The sequence below is a fragment of the Accipiter gentilis genome, chromosome Z, assembly GCF_929443795.1.
Source record: "Accipiter gentilis chromosome Z, bAccGen1.1, whole genome shotgun sequence".
NCBI classification, from domain to species: domain Eukaryota; kingdom Metazoa; phylum Chordata; class Aves; order Accipitriformes; family Accipitridae; genus Astur; species Astur gentilis.
Genome location: NC_064919.1, coordinates 44,953,546 through 44,975,122, shown reverse-complemented (window position 1 = coordinate 44,975,122; position 21,577 = coordinate 44,953,546).

The window sequence follows — 21,577 nt, the reverse complement described above, 5'->3', positions numbered from 1 at the left end:
GAAAATGTACTTGTCAGCTTGATTAAAATACCCTAGCTTAATGAAATCGAGGCTGCAATTGCCAGAGCAGTTAAAGATGAAAATCTGGAGAAATGGGGCCTCTTAAGTGATGACTCCTCAGTTCTGAGCAGGTCTTTAAAAAGCACCAGCATGGTAGCAGAAAGTGTTATAGAAAATACATTCTAAAAGGATTTTTCATGTAGGGATTAAAAAGCAAAAATATAAGCCAAGTGCACTATGAACTGAGCTTAAACAGTAGCATTGAAGAATTTTTCAACATTTGATGTGTCTGAGAAAAATGGAGGTAAAATCAAACAAAAGAAATCACAAAGGCAAAATTGATCCCCTGCCAAAAAAAGGTTGTATATCTTTATTTGACTAGAAAAAGAATATTTCTTATAAATTACACTACTACGATAGTTTTTCTAGACAGAGCTAAAACAAAACAGTGGACTATGCACATCAAAACTATTTTTGTCATCAAGCTATAAATGTAGACGTATACTCATTATAATGACAAGGGTTTGCCACATGGATATTTTTACATTTCTTATTATAGCTTGGACAGAGCTTAGTCTCATTACAGCTTATTTTAAAACCATTGAAGTTCCATGCCTCAGCTCTCTTGATCTTGGATTTCACAAACCTCTGCTTCCCCAAGGATAACAGTGTATAAGCGCAGCAGAAAAAGTTATGCTCTCATCTTTGTACAGTTAAAATGGGCTTGCCAAAGATGGTAGTACTATTCATGGATAAGACATTACTAGCATTAAAAATCAGCTGTCCCAGGGTCCTATCTCCAATTAGTCTCAAATTCTGTACCCTTTGTTATTTTCAGAGTGAAGGGTGAAAAAAGAGAAGAGCGGATATTTTCCAGACAGATAATTTTCCCAGTTGATTACTGTATGGCCATACAATTCTTGTACCTGTCCAGTGCAGGGCAATGGCATGCAGAGGTGTCACACAATAGACTGTTGAGGAAGGTGAGACAGGAAAGGGATTTTCAATTAGTGATAACACATTAAATGCACCTATGCTGAAGACTAATCTTTCTCATATACCCACATTGTTGGACTGAGACCCACTCTGCCTTTGCAGTTGGGTTGAGGACTGAGGCTGCCTTTGCAGTTTCCCTGCCAAGCACATTACCTGTAGAAAGCACCCATTTCTCAGTCTCATTAGCACCAATCTGCCATTCACAAGTTGTCAAATCAGTATCGCTTAAAAATTTCTTCTGTAAAGTTTTAACTTCAAGTTTAGCAAATAGCTGAGAATTAGAAATAATATACATTCTTGTGACTGTGCAAATGACATTTAGAATTACCACTTACTGCTAAGAAAGGCCAGTCTCAGTTTCCAAACACTCTGCTCCTATATACCTAATGTGGTTTTTATCTAAGCTTCTAGTTTTTGCCTTCTCCTACCAAGAGAAAAAAGGCAGATAAAGGAGGGAGACTAGCCTAGAGACAAAAATAAAATAAAAAAAAAATAAAAATCCTGAAACTGGATTTTTTTTACCATCTCCTTTACCTGCAGTTTGGGAAGCAGCAGAAACCCCAGTTTCTCCTCTTCCGACCATTATTCACGTTTCTACCACAAGAACCTCTACCTCAGGAAACTGTTCAATACAGATATTAGATCCCCTGAGTATCCTTTCCCCCGTCAATCACCTTTGCCTGACTTAGCATCACTGGGTTTTGGTGCATCTGTTGTGTGAAATTGAACTCTGCTGGCTACCTACCCTACAGAACACATAAAGGACTAGTTACCAGAAAAGAGAAAAACACCAAGTTTTCTTCTACACCAAAATCTCATTTCAGAGATGCAGTCTTTTAGTTGACTGAACAACAGTGACGTACAGCTCCTTCTGCTCTCAATACCCAGACTAGATCAGTGTAGAGCCTTGTAGACACAGCTGAACTGAAAAAGACCTGTGATTTTCAAGACAAAAATTCTCCCAAGAGACACAAAGGGTTTTTCTAGGAATTCCATCTGCTGCTTGCAATCTTCATTACAGCAGAAACTGCTTCCCAAAGTGTACCATTTGCAAGCTGTTGTCTCTAGTTTATAGTCAGCCCTAGAAAGAAAACACTGCCTAAATTTTTTGTTACCTTTTCTATATCGTTGTTTTTCATCAGAAACAGGAAGCATTGAAAAGATGGCATAATCGCATCTAACAAATTGAACTGTAAAAAATAAAAATAGAAATAATGATTTGACACCACTATAACAATGAAACACCGATCATCGTAAAATATAGTAAATTGCAAGTATCACTGAATGCAAAAGAAGGCAGAAAAACCTTCTTACAACTTTGAAAGGACAAAGTTTGCATTTTTAAGCTTTCTCAGTTTTCCAGTAATGAGGTACCTTTAGGTAAGACTCTGGGTTGTCCTAAAACTCAGCACACATTACATTTTCTTTCCAGTCAACAGGAAAATAAGAATGCATTGCACTTTACAGAATCAGTAACTAAGAGATCATTTCTTTATATGGCCTATACTTTTGAATATGATCATAATTAAATTAATGACATACACTTTAGAAGCTACATGTATAGTATAACATACATATTCTTTTCACTATATCCTGAATTTGAGTTACATTTGGCAAGTTCTCCCATTTCTTTCCAAACTTCATTTGTAGTTTAATGATGCTGTGTTATTCACTCACCGCCTAGCCACTGAGAGTTTTGGTAAACGGCTCTACTCATAGAGCTCTACCCATAGAGCCTCAAACTATCCCTCTCACTGGCGACACAGCTCCAAGGCTGTTTTGTATCTCCTACATGGTATGGAGGGAGACACAGAGGGGGAAAAACACTCATGGATAGGACATTATAGAGCTGATTTTAAAGGACACTGATTCTAAACATTCAGTCAGGATCTGGGTCTTAAGACCACATACACTAGTGTGGAATAGCTTTGGTGCACATACCATTCCTGTTTCTATAATCTGAAATAGCTGTGATGAAAGCTCTGGGTATGTCCTAATTGCAGTCTGGGAGGTGACAAATACCTGAAAATTTCCCCGCATAATACCTGATTAGTCAGGCTGCGTGGGGGGACAGTGACTTTCACTCCATACGTTCAGTCATACTCAACAGTTTACTTAATGTACCAATACCACACACATTAGCAAAGTACACACCAGAAAAAGCAGCCTTTCATGCATTGCATGTGATCAGAAAGCTGGGACCTCATTGCTTAAATGTTCCATTTTATGTTCTAATTGACTATCAGAGGAGCTCTGAGCAGGGCGTAGGTTCTTTGGCAATTTCACATCTCTCTGGTTCCGTAGCAACAAAGGGTAGAGAAGCAGGCACAAGTTCATCAGTATATATCTGACTCAAATGCTTCATTAATCTGCACACAGTTTAAGTTCCCCCCTGGTAACAAATGGATTAAAGCAGGTAGAACTAACATATTCCCCCATCAGCCTTTCTGCCGTATCTTCACTGCAGGCTTCATTTCAGATGATTTTGAGAGCACTTTTTCCCCCTATAAACTTCTTTAAGCAGATCTGCCAGAGCTAATTTCAAAATTAACAATTCTTCTATAATGTGTAGTTCTTGTCAGGCATCATTTCTCTAATAAACTCTCAAAGATAGTAATAGAAGCTTCTGTGCTCCTCACTGCATTACACCATGAATACATTGACATTTCATCCAAGTCAGGTTTCAAAGTGTTCAAAATAGATCAAAGCCTCATTGAAAAGGTCTGATATATTCAGGACGGCTACATAAAATCTGTATTTAATCTGTGTTTAATCCAGTAAGATAAAAGACAAATAGTAATTTATAAGATGAAAAATAGAGAATTTAAAAATTAAAAAAGAAAGATGCTTTCCCGAAAAAACAGAGGAGTTTTACTAGAGACATTCAATACTGGACCATTCATATCACTAGAGACATCCACTGTTTTTTTGGCCTCTACACTTCTGATCAGAAATAAATACAAGTTCTCTTTCAACACTTTGTTGTCAATATGTATTTTTATAGCAGTTTTTTGGACAACATCATCCTCTAACTACAGAGGATGTGACTAAGACCACATTCTGCTAAAGCTGTTTGAGCTCAGTACGTCCATGGAAAGCTTTGCACATATCCCCACTTCAGCAGGGGGTGAGAGTACATCACATTTTCCACAGAATTTGAAGCATATGGAATCAGGTCCATAAGGAATTCTAGTCTGTAACCATATTCAGAGAAGAAAGACAATATTAAAAAGAAATTTCTATCTCCTCTGCATCCAACAATACATACTCTGTAAAACTCCAAGCAACTACATATGGCCCCCTGCTACTAACTAAATTGAGAGCACCTTGCTCTGTCACCCTTTTTTATTAAGGCAGGTGCACTTCATAGGAAAATTGATTCAAATTTCTTCACAAGTAACAGGATTTTTTTTTTTTTAAATCACAAGCAAAACAGGGACACTGAAAGCAGAGAGCTTTGTCTTTAAGAATTTTAAACACACAAAAAAGTGGAGCTCTGAATAAAACACATTTATGATGCAGGTTAGCAAAAAGTGAAAAAGAGTGACTGGGCAAGGAATAAATTAAATTGAGCCAAGTTCTACTCCTAGCTATGCCTCTGGCTTGGTACAGTAATTTAACGTGTGTGTTAATTATCACTATCTGACACTGTCATAAACAACAAGCTTTTCTGTACTAGTTCTCTTCTTGTTCTTTCAGGATACCAAGTAGTCAGTGAGCATTGAAGAGGAAGCTACTGGGCTAAATCAAAGGACGAGCTCAGCTGGCTAGTTAAGGTTCCATTTTGTATTTGTCTTCATATACTAAGATACCTCTAGTTCCAGCATTCATTTTACTTCTCTGTGTGGCAGTAAGCATTTAAACCGACATAATTTACACACTTTCCAGCTGCAACATTATGGCAACTTTATCAAGATGCCATCATAAAGTCACCTTTCAACCTGATGCATTCCTAAGTAGTTCCTCCTTTGTGGTTTGCGGCTTTGTTTTCATTTTTAAAAATTAGACATTTCTGAGAAGGAATTGAAATATTGTCTTGTATTTTTTTTTTTAAATAAATTTCTCAGCCATACCAAATACTTTTTGAAAGGCAAGTTCTAATTAACAACAACTTGAAAAAAATCAGAAAATGTTGGGACTTTTTTTTTTTTTTTCATTTGGGACTTAACATTTTCTCTTTGAGATTTTTGATTAATTTCTGAACACCAAAACCAAGTTCAAGTCTTTAACTGAAAAAAACCCACATAACCATGCAAAAATTTAAATGAATTTTTTTTCTTTGGAAAAATTTTTTGCCATATTTTGATTGGCTACAATATGCAAGTCCTAAAATGGCATGACTTACTTTCACTTTAGCACTTAAAACTGTCATTTCAGAGATAGCCAAGACATCTACCTGTCCATGTGAAATCCTCTTTCATATACAAATGTGAGATTTCCTTAGTGAATGTGATTGCATTTGTCTAAGAGTTCATTTATGTTTGAGGGCCAGGGAGGTTTAACAACATTTTCATCTACACTGGTAGCTCCTACATGGCTTCTCCTTCTCCCTTAGTAAGCCTTGTCTGTGTGGAGCTTGCAACTTCAAACACAGGTCATAAACATCTTGTTATTTCTCTTGCTGTTAACACCTCATATTAGGCTGCAGTTTAGTCCTTATAGAAGAATAATTGCTCTGTGCTGCTAACCAAGTTTTCTACAGAATTAACACTAAAATTTACCAAAAGAATGTGCTACAATATCAATTGCTATATAGCCTTCTCTTTCTTCCTCTTATCTTTCCTGGAGGTAGACCCACATGCCAGTACTTTGCTTGTTGCCCCTTAGATCTTCCATCTTTTGAAGGATGTAGGGAAATAGCAGTTTGTCTCTTTTATCCTCTCTTTACATTCCTACATTCTGCGATATCCCTACTTTCCTCTTTCTTAAGCAAAGAAGGGAACAGGCAATGGCACAAACTTCCAAATGAAAAAGCAAATGCCACCTCCAGCAGATGATCTTCTGTTACCCAGCTCTTTTAAACTTACAAAATAGCCCAAGCCACATTCCGGATTTTACTGTTGCTCATGCTTTCATTTCTATTAGCTGGTCTGTTTTAACTTCATCTCTGTTGAAAATAATAGCTTGTTAGCAGACACATGGTCAAGACAGTGAAGGTTCAGATTAGGAAGAGAAATCCATTGTCCTTCCTTAGCTGTTTCAGTGGTGAAGATTCATTCTCTTTTTCTCTTTTCTGTTTCCCCACCCCACATCCTACACCCCACTTATGCTGTTATTTCTAATTCTTATTTTCCCCCACCTTTGCACACCAGGAATAGGTCAGAGATCAATATCTTAGTAGAGTTAAAATAATAATTTTTTTTTAAAAGGCACTTTTGCTTGGGCAGGTCACCTTCCTGCCTGCAGCCAAACAGTAACAACTGCATCTCTGAACAGCAGCAGCATAAGAAAGTGATGCTCTGGCTTTCTAAGAGGTAATTTGGCTCAGCGTAATGCCTTTCTATAAAATGGAATTAACTTTCAACAAGGGAAAGAGGTAGGTGGACAGGAAAAAAGTAAGGTACTGTACACAAATGTTGATTGCAGGCCCACTCCTTTAGGCCAAGAACACCACCTAGGAAGAACAGAACTGAACAGATTTGATTCACTTAATAGACTTTAAGTGCCTCAGGACACAGTGCAAACTTGTATCCCATTATCAGACAGGCCCCCTCATGGCATCAGTGTCTGCAAAGGCTCATGAATATGTAAATACTATATGTATCTTGGAAACATGCTTGACAAGAGAATAGCTAAAATGAACTGATTCTAGTTATAAGCCATCAGTATGCCATTCTTTATGTTTGAACAGGCAGCCTATTGCTAGGTGACAGATCATTAAGGCTATCTACTCAGTCAGCGGAAATGAAGAAATAATTTGTTCATAATAACCTTCAGATGACCTCCCAGGCAAAAGAGAGTCTTTAAAGAGCCATCTCTACTGATACATGTCACGACTCTATGTGGGGTTCTTCTGGCCCCACAGTAATAGCAGGGCTGCTGGTGAAACAGAGCAATAAACACCTACTGACAGAGCTGTAGCATGAAAAGATCTCATCACCTGCCATTAACTGGCTAATGAATAATTCAGACCTTTCCATCAGAACATAAGGATTTTAGGCTGTGCCATGTTACACTGAGAAAGCAAGCAGAAGGAAACTGATTGCTAGCTTCAATCAAGGCCTTGCTATGCCCAATTTTAAGACTATATTGCTAGGCACAATAAATACACATGCATCAGATCATGCTCATCAACAAGCTTAAGTCTCAGAGATGCAAGGGGCAAGATCTACTCTTCAGAAACAAGCCTCTCATGTAGGTGCTGCTGTTGGCTCTCTTTCTATAGAGGGCTATATTTCATTTCCAGTCATTCTCTGTTTACTGCTTTTTAATTATTTTTCCACAGCTATACAGCAGAGGCTTCTACTGCCTCTGGAAAGCATATGCCCTAGTGTTTTGTTCTTGGTCCCTACAGTAAATTCTCAGTGAGCTGATAACCTCCTGAACTTCTCCACTGTTACCATATAGGTTAGCACTCCCTGTGCCCATTCATTTCTATCATGAGACACAAAAGGTAGTCCTCTTCTACACAGAGTGCAAACTGAAAGGGAGAGAGAAGGCTGCCCCTCCATAATGTTATCTTCCCAATAAATTAAAAAATGGAGGATTTTTAGACCATAAGCTTTACATTTTATGCTTGTTTTCTCTTTTACAGAGAAGACATTGGAAGAACAGCTCTTACACCTTGGGTTTTGTTTTGTTGTTGGTTTTTTGGGTTTTTTTCTTATTATGAGAACACTGCATTTGTTATAGAAAGTGAGGTGTTCAATGGCGAGATTTCAAAGGAATCCTAGTCTGGATTAAACCTTTATCTGTAAGTCATACCAATACTTCACTATTGCTGATAACCTAGATTCTTTTTCAAGATAGAGTTTTAATAAAATCAAGGCACTGACCTGGAAATTGTCTGCGCAAGTTCTCACAAACTGCTCTTCCCATCAATTATTTCCATAAGATTGGGATCAACATGTTTCATACTGCAAGATAATAAGCAATGGGAATAGGGTGATTACAATTACGGGGTTCCCCTGCAGAATTATATCATTTTCCCTTTAAATCATTTCTTCTAGAAGAAAGCCAAAGTTTTGCTATTAATCACCATGTGTTTAAAAAGATATATATTTTTTTAATATTGCACACGATTTTGCTATGTCTGAGCTTCTTTCAACCTTGCTTAGTCTGTCTTGCAAGTTCACATTTCTGAAGAGAATTGCCCAGGAGATATATCTCCCACAAGATCGTTTTCAATATTTGAACAGAGTTTGTTGACCAGCACAAATGGATTGAATTTATCCAGCCTCTTCAATTCATTAGAAGCAGATCTGTCAAACAGGGACTGACATGTGGATTGGGTGTCTTCTTCTCCCCCATCTCCTCTCTGTCATCCAGTAACTTCCCAAAAAGGAAAAAAAAAAAAATCCCCAAGGCACACAAAAACTCTTAACAGGAACTTAGTGCAATCAGGAAAGTGCTAATAACAGGTGCCTCTGCTCCAGTTCACTTGGACAGTAAGGCTGGGACAGAGACTGCACCACAATTTCTTGAAAGCATCTAAGGGGGTTCATTTGCAAAGAAACCATCCTTGCTTCTCCAGCCAAGGAAAAGAGGCTCTTGCTACTTGCTTCAGCATTCATTTTCAAGTAAACAGAATTATGACCCTTCCAGGGATGAGGATAAAGGCAATGTTTTAATCAAACTGTTTGCACTGCCTAAACACCCAAATGATAGTTTTTATCTTGCCTTGCACCTTTTACTTCACTTTAACATCCGTGCCTATTTTGGTTTATGGATTTCCTTAACTACAACGTAAACAAAGCGAGAACACGAAGTGTTGGGAAGAAAGGATGTCAGGTCAAGAATAATTGAGACAGAAAGTACTGCAGAGAATGCAACTCACTCCAACACAGACACAACTAACTTTTTCATTCTATTAGTCCTTCCTGGTTATTTCCTACTCCAGCCAAAACAAATGACCTTCATATTAGATATATTTAAATTGTGTACCCCCTGCAAAAGAAGGTAAAGTTAAAATGGTTTACTTACTTTGCTTTGAATAAAGAGGTAAATAGAAAAAAGAAAAAACCAATGCATGAAGGTAGTCTAAGAAGCATAGACAAGATGAATTTTCCAAAGGCAGATGTTCCTACCTTTTGACAAAATTCGGTACTTAAACCATCATTAACCACATATGCACAGATTTTTGTCTAGACTAAGTGGAGTTATATGTGTGAGCTTTACACATACCTATAGATATGTCTGTTCATGTAATTTCCTTCTTGCATAAATAAACAAACTAGTAAAACCATAGCTGAAGTGCTCCCAATTCCAGATATCCCTCTAATAGATCTCATAAGGCTTTACTCTATAGCCACTATCCAAACTTAAGAGCTGACAGTTCAGTGAAGGAAAAGGTATGTTTACCTCAGGAAAGAGTGTCTTTATGACACCGATCTGCTCTGATGAATCCACTAATGTGAAATTTCTGACCCAATAGGCAGTGATTGCACAGCACTGAGACTCCTCTCATTATTCATGAAATATGTGCTGTACAGTGTCAGCTCTCTCCCCGCAGACTTGCTGGCAAGCAATTACTCATTTCCATCACTTAGCTTTTCTCTTCCCCCCTTTTCCTTTTTATTTTATTATTTTTGGTGGGTGTCTATATATTCAGCATACTTCAAGAAGCAAACACACAGTACTGGAATGAAAATTACTCTTGTCTTATTTGATTTTAAATAGAAAAGCACTTTCAAGTCCTTAAAAATTGATGTTGTTTTAAACTTCACAACAAGTGATAGGAGAAACTAGTATCTGCAGGAATAAATGGAAAGCAATCAAGAGTATTTCCACTGTTACACATATTTGCTCCCCGAGAGAAGCTGTGTAAACTATATTCTATGACCTGATTCATTCATCTCACTCTCCTTGGAGCATCAGTAGCAGGTATAGTGAATAAACAAAAAAAAAAGAGAGAGAGAGAGAGAGAGAGAAAATATTTTTTATTAATGTGTCCACTTTGGTCTCTAAATGGGGTACACTTTGAAATAAAGGATGACGATCTTGATTTTTTTTCTAATTTAAATCAATTTCTGTATTGTGAGTTCAAAAGTTCAGTTTATAGTAGGTGTAAAAGGGGTTCTGATGAGGCAGAAAAAGAATCTTAGAGAAAATACCCACATATATAATGTGTAGGTGACAGATTTGTGCCAAATTGTTTCTGGGTGGTCTGTTTTGTACCAGCACAAAAACATTCAAACATTAGTGACCTGTAGAAGAGCAGCTTGCCAATGATATAAAAGACCCATTACCCCATTAATCCTCAATTTAAACATGATAGCTACCTTACCAGGAAATGTGTACTGTAATTTAGTCATCTTAGAAAGTCCAAGATTTTTGTAGCAACTGTTGATTTTACATGCTTTACTTTTGATGTTTAACCTGACAAGAACATTCTATATTTTCAGGAGGTGCTCAGCAGCCACATTGAAGGTAAGAACATTGTAGTCCATTATAACATCCAGCCATGATGAATGGAAAAGGGGTCAGAAAGCTCCCAGGAAACCTTATTGATGTTATTCCCAGAAGTACATTTTTCCTGTGAGAGGAGGAGACAGGGCATCCTCATGTATTTCTCTGAAAAACTTGTGAAAGACCTCAGCTGTGAGGGTTCTAGTGTTTCATATAGCTCAGAATTCAGGCTTTTCAATATGCTTGTAAAAGCTGAATCTTTGTGGATCCTCCACTATTTATATATTCTTTCCCCTCTCTCCCAGCAGCCCAAGCCCTATCCTCCAAGGCTTTTCTCTTACTCTAAGAAGTAGGAGGAGGAACATGCACACAACTTTCCTCCTATTGTTCATTGTGGGAGTCAATCTTCAGTATGTTTTCTTTGGGGACTGGACTTTCTAACAGGGTAGAGTGCCAGGCTGTTTGGTTAAAGACTCCATTGAGTGGGACTGTCATTCTCTACCATTTCTGTATGTTCAATAAACTAGTGTTTGTGAGAGGAAAATGAGTATTTAGATGCCTTGTCAACTGGACTAGTACATCCTTGTTACAGTTGCAGAATATGTACGCATGACAAGACATATCTCAGCCAATATATTGGGGCACACTAAAGTATAATTCTCACAAGCCCTACTGATCAGACTCAGAAGAGCAGGTTATGCATAGCATAAAGAAATCAAAATCATAGCTATTGATTTAGGAGATCAGAGATATAACAATGCTTATAACACAGCACATAAATGATGCAGGCGATAGAGCCAAATCATCCCACAGCCAAAACAGGGGAATACTCCCAGCAAAGACAACACCTCTACCATCCACTATGTGGAGATGGTATGGAAAAATAGAATTACAATTCCATTTCATAAAAGATATTAATATGCTTAGTGAAACTGTTACTGCACTGTTAGACAATTCATAGAATCACAGAATCATTTAGATTGGAAAAGACCTGTAAGATCAAGTCCAACCATAAACTTAACACCGCCAAGTCTACCACTAAACTATGTCCCTAAGCACCCCATCTACACATCTTTTAAATACCTCCAGGGATGGTGACTCAACCACTTCCCTGGGTAGCCCATTGCGGTGCTTGATAATAGAATCATAGAATCATGTAGGTTGGAAAGACCTTTAAGATTTGCATTCAGTCCTGCACCTTATGTGCAATCTGGTTCTATACTTTCCCTCCACAATTGCTCTAACTATTAAACAATTGGGAACTCACATACATGTTTATTATTGCTGAAACTATTTCCTTTTATCCCCAGACCCTGTAGACCCATGAGAACAGACTCCAAGAAAAGCTATGCCCGAGACTGAAAGGACTCATTGGTTTGACAAGATAGATTGTTTAATTCAAGCCAGAGCAGCCATTAAATGCCATACAAATGAGATGAATACCCAGTACCAGTGAGCCTGATCTTCTGTGTGACTAAGCCACACATATGTGCTCTAGGTAGGACTGTTTCTAGGCAAATATATCATAATACTATGATACATATACATAAATCATAATCACCATAGTGTTATATCTGTTGTCAATACAGAAGAAGGAAAATATATAATGTTTTGAAGATGTTTCACCAGAGATCTTTACTTCTCAGCAAGATTTGTGACTATTTCTCTACCTTTCTCCTGTACATTGAAGAAAAAGGAATATAACTTTTATGAGATAAACTATATTTGTTTGGCAGCCAAGAAATTCCTAAGAATTATTAAGTCTCTTCTTATCTGAAACATTTGAAATTAATACATGTAATCACCATTGGTCTTCATGGAAACAACATGAGTATCTCCCACACCTTGCCTCTTGAGAATGCACTTCTCTCTCTTGTAAAGTCACTGTTCTACTTCCCAAATTACTTGGAAGTCTGTTTACTGACATTGCAGATTTATTATAATCCCACACCAGCATCACTGGAACACTAGTCACACATGACATTAAAATAAAATACTAAATGGGTTAGGTGGCTGGTATTAGAGAAGAAATTAGACACTCCTCTGGCACTTCAAGTTATGGCAGATGTAAGAAGACCAGTATATACATGTTCTAGTGGACATTTGACCATTTTTAGAGCAGGGAAAAACCTATTTCTTATTCACGTGAATCTCAGCAACCTTGCTACAGCTTCATTTTTTTTGAGGATCTTGGATGAAAAGCAAAAACTGCACTAAGACAATTGCACATGAGCAATTTATTTTGTAACATTTCATTCACCAATCCAATTTACACCTGGCCTTATTTAACTGAAAGGCTAATAATATACAAACACACTTTCATAAAACAGTTGAGTTCTTTGCTATTTGGGGATTTTTAGTAACTGGCTGAGTAAGGGTTAATTAAATCTCTTGTCCTCAATCACAGACCCATCTCTGTCCTTGGAGCCTGGATCTTTCTCTCCCTCTGTCATTGCAGCTTATATACAACTCTGAAATCTAAAATGCAGACTAGACCAGAATGGAACAGAACAGAACAGAATACTTTGGTTGGAAGAGACCTACAATGATCATCTAGTCCAACTGCCTGACCACTTCAGGATGACCAAAAGTTAAAGCATGTTTTCAGTCCAAATACCTATTAAACACTAACAAGCTTGGGGTAGCAACCACCTATCTAGGAAGCCTGTTCGAGTGTATGATCACACTTTCATTAAAGAAATTATTCCAAATATCCAGCTTAAACCTCCCCTGTTGCAGCTGTGAACACTTCACACATTTCCTGTCACTGAATACCGGGGGAAGGGTCAGAATCTCCCTCCCCACTTGCCCTTCTCAGGAAGCTGTAGAGAGCAATGAGGTCACCACTCAAACTCTTTTTCTCCAAACTAGTCAAGCCCAAAGTCCTCAGCTGCTGCTCACAGGACATCCCTTCCAGCCCTTTCACGAGTTTTGTTGCCCTCCTCTGGATGCATTCAAGGACATTAACATCCTTCTTAAATTGTGGGGCCCAGAACTGCACACAGTACTCGAGGTGAGGCCACACCATCGCTAAACACAGCGGGATAATCACCTCTTTTGAGCGGCTGGCTAAGCTGTGTTTGATGCACCCCAGGATGCGGTTTGCCCTCCTGGCTGCCAGGGCACACTGCTGACTCACATCGAGCCTGCTGTCCACCAGCAGCCCCAGATCCCTTTCCGCAGGGCTGCTCTCCAGCCACTCCTCTCCCTGTTCATACTTGTGCACAGCATTATTCCATCCTAGGTGCAGTATCCGGTGTTTGTTCTTGTTAAATTTCATCCCATTAATCACTGCTCAGTGCTCCAATCTATCTAGATCCCTCTGCAAGGCCTCTTGTCCCTCAAGAGAGCCAACAGCACCTCCCCGTTCGGTATCACCAGCAAGCTTGCTAATGGTGCATTCAACTCCTGCATCCAGATCGTTGATAAATGTATTGAACAGAACTGGCCCTAGAACTGAACCCTGAGGAACAGTACTGGTGACCAGTCACCAGCCAGATACATCTGGCCCCATTCACTACAATGCTTTGAGCCCCGCCACTCAGACAGTTCTTTACCCAGCACACCGTGAACCCACCCATCCCACAGCTGGACAACTGTCCTGTCCAGAAGGATGCTGTGAGGGACAGTATCAAAAGCCTTACTAAAATCCAGAAAAGCTACATGCACTGCTTTCCTTTCACCCACTGGGTGGGTGACCTTATCGTAGAAGGGTATCAGATTAGTTAGACAGGCCTTTCCCTTTGTGACTGTGCCTGATGATTGCATTGTCCTTTACATGTCTTTCAGCAGTGCCCAGTCTAAACTTCTCCATAATTTTTCCAGGAACTGAGGTTAGACTACCAGGTCTGTAGTTCCCTGGTTCTTCCCTCACACCCTTTCTGTAAATTGGAATAACTTTGGCTAGCTTCCAGTCAGCAGGGACCTTCCCAGACTCCCAAGACCTTTGGTAGATGTTTGAGATGGGCCCTGCTCTAACATCCGCTAGCTCCCTCAGTACCCTGGGAGGAATCTCATCAGGCCCTATGGACTTGAGAACATTCAGCTGATACACCTGCTCCCTTACAATTCCAGCATCCACAAATGGAAAGGCACTGTTCCCACACTCGTGGTCTTCCAACCTAGACCTTGGGCTGCCAGTCCCCTACCAGTATTATTGAAGACTGAGGGAAAAAAAGCACTGAATGCCTCCGCTTTTTCTTCATCCCTATTAGCCAGATGACCTTCTTCAACAAGTCCCAGTCCAAAGTTTCCTCTTGCTGTTAATGTACTTAAAAAAGCCCTTCTTGTTATCTGAAACAACACTGGCCAGTTTCAAGCCTAGCTGAGCTTAGGCCTTTCGTGTCTTCTCCCTGTGTATATGAACAACAGCTCTGTGATCTTCCTGCAAAGCCTGACTTTGCTCCCAGGGATCATACCATTTTTTTTTCATCCTGAGCTCTTGTGAGGAGTTCCTTGTTCAGCCAAGCTGGTCTTCTGCCCTGCTTGCTTGACTTACAACATAGTGGAATTGCCTGCTCCTCTGCTTTTAAAAGGCGGTTCTTGATGGCTGACCAGCACTCATGGACTCTGTGATGGTCTGACAAATTATAGACAATGTCTCAAACATTTGTTAAAGTGGAGAAAATGGCCTCTGTAAAAATGCTGGAGTTTTGTGAACAGGACAATGTGGCCAGAGGAGAGGGCCCCACAGAGGGTGGGACCACACTTCTCCAAAGCTGCAAGTCCTTATCTTAAGTGACCAGGAGAAGGAGCACAGCATATGCACCTGGAGGAGGAAGCTATCTTAAGTAGTCATGCCAGCTGGGAAAAGAGGCAACTCCGCAATGAACCACCCTACCCCAAAACTCACTGACCGATTCCAGTGAACCCCAGGAATGGGAACTGCACGTGTTGAGACCATCAACTAACACACTATAAAAGAAGGAAGAATGAGTTCTCAGTGCACACCCTCCCGAACTGGATCTCTACGCTGGCTGGACCAACGCTGGACCCAGGACTGGTGAAACTTTTTTCTTCTTTCTTTCATTCTTTCTTTGCCTCTTTCTCTCTCCCCCTCTTTTCCTTCTCTTTTGCAAAGTCCCTACACCTCATCCTTTTAAACATGAACTGTTGACCAAGTCCGAGACTAGGAGTGGATCTAGCTGCCTCTGGGCTCCTCTTTGAGCAGGAGTCCAGAAAGCAAGGGGGTCTGCTCTGAACCTTGTAACTCAATGGGAGGGGTCTCCTTCTGTTACATTTCATGTTCCTTTTTCCATTTCTTTTTCTACACCTCCCTTCTCAAACAGCAGCTTAACGACATGTTGCAAGGTTCATATTGATAAATTCACTTGTACTTGGGCAAGGTAAGCTAGGTTGAATAAATGTTGATTGTTGTTTGAACTCCCCTGGTATCATTTCACCTTAATTCTGACAAAGGAAATCCACGAACCTGAGTCACTCCAAATTTGAGATGTGACAGACTCCTAAGCCCTCAAAAGCAGATTCCCAGGGGACACTGCTAACTAACTCCCTGAGAAGCTTAAAGTTTGCTCTTTTAAAATCCCAGGTAGCAACTCTGCTGTCCTTTTTTCTCATTACACTGAAAATTTTAAACTTAACCATTTCTTGCATACTGTGGCTAAGACAAACACTTACTATTATATTCCCCATGAATGCTTCTCTGTTCACAGACAGCAAGGCTAGTAGGGCATCTTTCCTACTTGGCTCACTGAGTAGTTGTGACAAGAAATTGTCTTCAACATACTTCAGGCATTTCCCAGACTTTCTTGTCACAGCAGTATTTTATTCTCAGTTGATGTCTGGGAAGTTGAGAATCTCCCCTAAGAACAAGAGCTACAATCCAGAAATTTCTCCTAATTGCGTATGGAATAACTCATCAATGCTTACATCCTGGCTAGGTGGTCAGTAGTAGATACTTATTACAACTTCTCTTTTGTTTTCCGTCCCCCTAATCCATCCAGAGGCTCTCAGCCAAATCACCACTAGGCTGTGCAATCAAACCTCTCTCTTACATATAGCATGACACTCCCACCTCACCTGCCCTGCCTATCATCCTGCACAGCCTGTAGCCCTCCCTCCCAGCACTCCAGTCATGGGACTCATTCCACGAAGTCTCAGTGATACCAATAATATTGCAGCTCTGGGAGCTGACCAACGCTTCCAGTTCACCCTGTTTGTTTCTCATACTGTGTGCGTTGGTCTACAAGCATTTCCGATATGCTCCTAAACCCTCCATGTTCCCAGGAGAAGTGTTAATGTTCCCACTAGCATTGCCACCCTCAGGCAATGCCATGCCAACCCTTGGCTTACCTATTTCAATCCTGTTGTTATCCCCTTCCCACATCAATTCTAGTTTAAAGCTCTCTCGATCAGTCCTGCCAGCTTATGCCCAAAGACACGTTTTCCCTATCAGGACAGGTGGATCCCATCAGGCTCCAGCATACCTTCTGTCTCAAAGGTTCTTCCATGGTTTAAAAACCCAAAGTTTTAATAAAGGCAACAGTCCTGGGGCCAGGTGTTGATATCCTAGGCTTGCCTGTTTCTTCCACTTGCCCCACATCAACCAAGCAGGTTACTTTGTCGTAGAAGATAATCAGATATGTCAAGCACGATTTGCCCTTGGTGAGTCCATGCTGGCTTTTCCCAGTCATGTACTTCATCACAGGTCAAATCATGCTTGACAAACCTGATTGCCTTCTATGACAAAGTAACCCGGTCTGTTGATGTGGGGCAAGCAGTGGACATTGTCTACCTGGATTTCTAAAAGGCTTTCAATACAGTTTCCCACCGCTTCCCCTAGAGAAACTGATGTGTTATGGTTTAGACAAGTGGTCTGTGCGGTGGGTGGGGAACTGGGTGACAGGATGCACTTAGAGGGTGGTGGTAAACACCTCCTTTTCAAACTGGCAACCTGTCACAACTGGGGTCCCTCGGGGATCAAGATGGGTCCCAATGCTGTTTAGTATCTTCATAAGTGATCTGGATGATGGGATCAAGTGTACCTTCATGAATTTTGCTGATAATACCAAACTGAGTGGGGAAGTGGACACTTTGGAAGGCAGAGCCACCACATAGAAAGACCTGGATAGGCTGGAAGAATGAGCTAACAAGAACCTGATGAGGTTCAACAAAGACAAATGTAAGGTCTTGCACCTGGGAAAACATAATCCAGAAGTGCAGCACAGGCTGAGATCTACCCAGATCCTCCTAGAAGATATGCTAAGCCACATGGAGGACAGAGAGGTGATTCAAGACAGCCAGCATGACTTCAGCAAGGGCAAGGCCTGCCTAACCAACCTAGTGGCTTTCTGTGATGGGGGGACTACATCAGTGGACATGTGAAGAGCTAAGGATGTCATCTATCTGAAATTCTGTAAGGCCTTTGACATGGTTCTCCACAACATCCTTCTCTCTAAATTGGAGAAATACAGATTTGACGGGTGGACTGTTCAGTGGATGAGGAATTGGATCCAGAGGATAGTGGTCAGCGGCTCAATGTCCACATGGAGATCGGTGACAAGTGGTGTCCCTCAGGGATCTGCATTGGGACCAATACTCTATAATATCTTCATCAACTCATAACTTCAACTCAACTTCATAATATCTCCCTCAGCAAATTTGCAGATGGCACCAAGATGAGTGGTGCAGCTGACACACCTGAGGCACAGGATGCCATCCTGAAAGACCTGGACAAGCTCGAGAAGTGGGCCCCTGTGAACATCATGAGGTTAAACAAGGCCTAGTACAATGTCCTGCACCTGGGTAAGGGCAACCGCTGGTATCAATACAGGCTGGGGAATGAAGGGATTGAGAGCAGCCCTGCAGAGAAGTTGAAGTTGTTCAGCTTGGAGAAAAGAAGGCTCCAGGGAGACCTTACTGCAACCTTTAAATACTTAAAAGGGGCCTATAAGAAAGATGGGGACAAACTTTTTAGCAGGGCCTGTTGCAATAGAACAAGGGGTAAAGGTTTTAAATTAAAAGAGAGTAGATTTAGACTAGATATAAGGAAGAATTTTTTTATGGTGAGAGTTGTAAAACACTGGAGCAAATTGCCCAGAGAGGTGGTAGATGCCCCATCCCTGGAAAAATTCAAGGTCAGGTTGGACAGGTCTCTGAGCAGGAAGATGTCCCTGCTCATTACAGGGAGGGTTGGACTAGATGGCGTTTAAAGGCCCTTGCAACCCAAACTGTTCTATGATTCTATGACTTTACACCTTTGAGTGCTACTCTTGCAGTTGTCTTCTTGGTTACATTCTTACAATGATATCTGCAAAAATTAATCTAAAAGAATTAAGTTCAATGAGAGGAAGCACATATACTTAGTAATACATGGAGTAAAATTTACAGTATCTACAACTCTCCAGATACCTGTGTATGTTTCAAAGAGATTTTTGAATTTTTTTGCAATGCTCTGGAATGAGAAGCAGATCTGTTGGACCACAGGATGTCAGCTCATGCTTTGCTGACCATGAGTAAAAGGACTGGGAAATAACTCTGAGCATGTTAATCTGAAACCCCAATCTGAAAACATGAAAGCCTTCCAGCATCTTTGAGAGATTTACAGAACCTGCTTATGGAAGAGTATTTCATCCATCAGATTCTTCAAAGTAAATGACCCTTGGGTGCGTCTTAAAACATGCATGTTACTTCAGGACAAATTTTTAAATTTCTGTTGATGTTATTTAAATTTAGTTGATGTTATTTTGTAGTAAGCAAAGTTACTCTTCAATTAATTTCAGTTAGTTTTAATAATATTCATACCTAACATAAATAGGTAGTGCAACTTCATGGTTGTTCCTAACTTTAAGCCCTTGAATCCTGGTTAAATAAAGTAAATCCCAAATTAGACACTACAATCTGAAATTTTCTTGCTTCAGAAGTTGGAAGTCCACAGTAAGAGGACAACAGTATACACCTTGATATGCTAACTCATCTTAAAAAAAAAACCTTTATCTTCATCAGGAATTAATGATGAATGAAGTATGCATATCTCTCCCTTTTCCAAAGATGAGAACAATCTTAGATCCCTGAAACTTAAGAGAATTTCTGACAGAACAATAATTAATAGATATTGGCATAGGAAGAGCAAGCTTGGATAATATTATTTCAGTCTTGCAAACAAAGCCAAAGCAAACTTTCCCAAAGCTTCAGTCTTACTCTTCCGGCCTACTTTTAACTGAAATTCAAAGTTCTGCACTGTTTATTTCTGTTTGAATGGATACTGAATTGCCAATATGCCATGAGAAAGCCTGATTCTCAATTTGAGAAAGGGTGTTTCACTAAGTTTCTCAAAACACAGTAAGCAGTTTTGCCTATTTGAAGCAGATTTGACTTATTCAAAAACAAGCATCAGACAAAAAAATGAAACAAGGAAAACTCTTTTCCAAACTCTCTTTTTTTAAAACATACATACACAGCACCATTAAAAAAAAATAAAAATCAGGAGTTATTTTTTAATAATGTTTCCCTACTGATGAAGAAATTCAGAATTCAGTTTTGATCCCACATGAAAGACAATTCCAATCTCTGTTGCATATTAAAAAAAGTGACGCTCCTACCAAACCTGAAGTGAAAATTAATTTGGAAGTAATAACAGTGCATGTAATTTAAAAAGGAAAAAACATGTTTCTACTTCTTCTGTAGGACCAAATCTCCAAAATCCCTTCCAGTTAAATAGAAAAATAATGGAAGGGTAAAGCATTGCTTTTTGCACAGCAACAGGTTGCCCAGAGAGCTGGTGGACTCTCTGTCCTTGAAGACCTTCAAAAGCCGTATGGATAGGGTCCTGGCCAACTTGCTCTACATGAACTTGCTTGAGCAAGGATCTTGGCCATGGTGACCTCCAGAAGTCCCTTCCAACCTCAACCATTCTGTCATCTCTGTATGAGGCTTTCCCTCCAGTGACAAGGGGCACGTCCTTCTTCCCTGAGAGGAGCCCTTGGAGGAGCCACATCATGGCACTCGGTTGGCACCGAGAAGCTCACCAGGGCTCCCCTGCTGCATTGCTGGTCTGCCCGTTGCCAGGTCTTTGTGCTGGGGGCACCAGCCTCTCATCACAGGATCTGGCAAGCCGGAGTTTAAAACCAACTCCCAAGGCTGTGAGAAGGCAACAAGCAAGCTGCAGAATAGGCTTTTCCCCTTTGAAAGGACATCAGCTTTCCTAGCAGGGCAGCTGTCAGGGGACAGCCCCCGACACTCCTGTGGTGTCACTGGGGAGCAGCTGTAACTGCCCATGACCTTGCTGCTTTTCAGCAGCTGCAGGTGCTGTCCCCGCGCATTTTGGCCAGGGCTCCTGCGGGTGCACGCGCAAGGTGTGCAGGCTCCAGCAGGACCTTTGGCTTTCTCTTTGAGCATTGGTGTGAGGGAGAGCAGCAGCTGTGGGTGCTGAGCAAATGCAGCCCCTTCCAGCACTCCTTTCTCCCCTACCCAGCTGCATGGTGCTGCGGGGCCCATCAGTGCCTGTCCCGGGACCATGGGAGCAATGAGAGTGCCAGGGATGTTGGCAGTGCTGCACATCCCTGAAAGTTCCTCCACCCTCCCTCACCGTTTCCTGCAGGTACCCTGTGCTACCCGGGTGGTGTCTGGGGGACAGCACGGGGGCTCTGGGGACTCAGGCACTCCAGGTCTTCCCCCAGTGCCCCCCAACAACTCACCAGCACTTGCCCCAGCTGACTTGAGCACTGGGGAGGTGAGGAGGAGATCTGGGTGAGCTTCCCCTCCTCCTCTCCATCCCTCCCTCCTTGGATCTCACCTCCAAGGGAAAGCAGACTTAGGGGCACATCCCAGCCTGGCCCCACATCTCCCTGCCCTGCCCCAGCTCCTACCAAGCCCCAGCTGGAGCCTTTTCCACCCAGAGCCACACATTCTCCCCCTGTCCGGGGCCCTTTGCCCAAGCCTGCCTTGCCCTGGCACCTGGGCAGGACATTCCCCTGGCACCTCTCCATCCAGTGCGGGCAGCCTGCCTGGGGAAGGCAGGGGCGCAGGCAGACACTGGGGCTGGCTGGCCCACAGG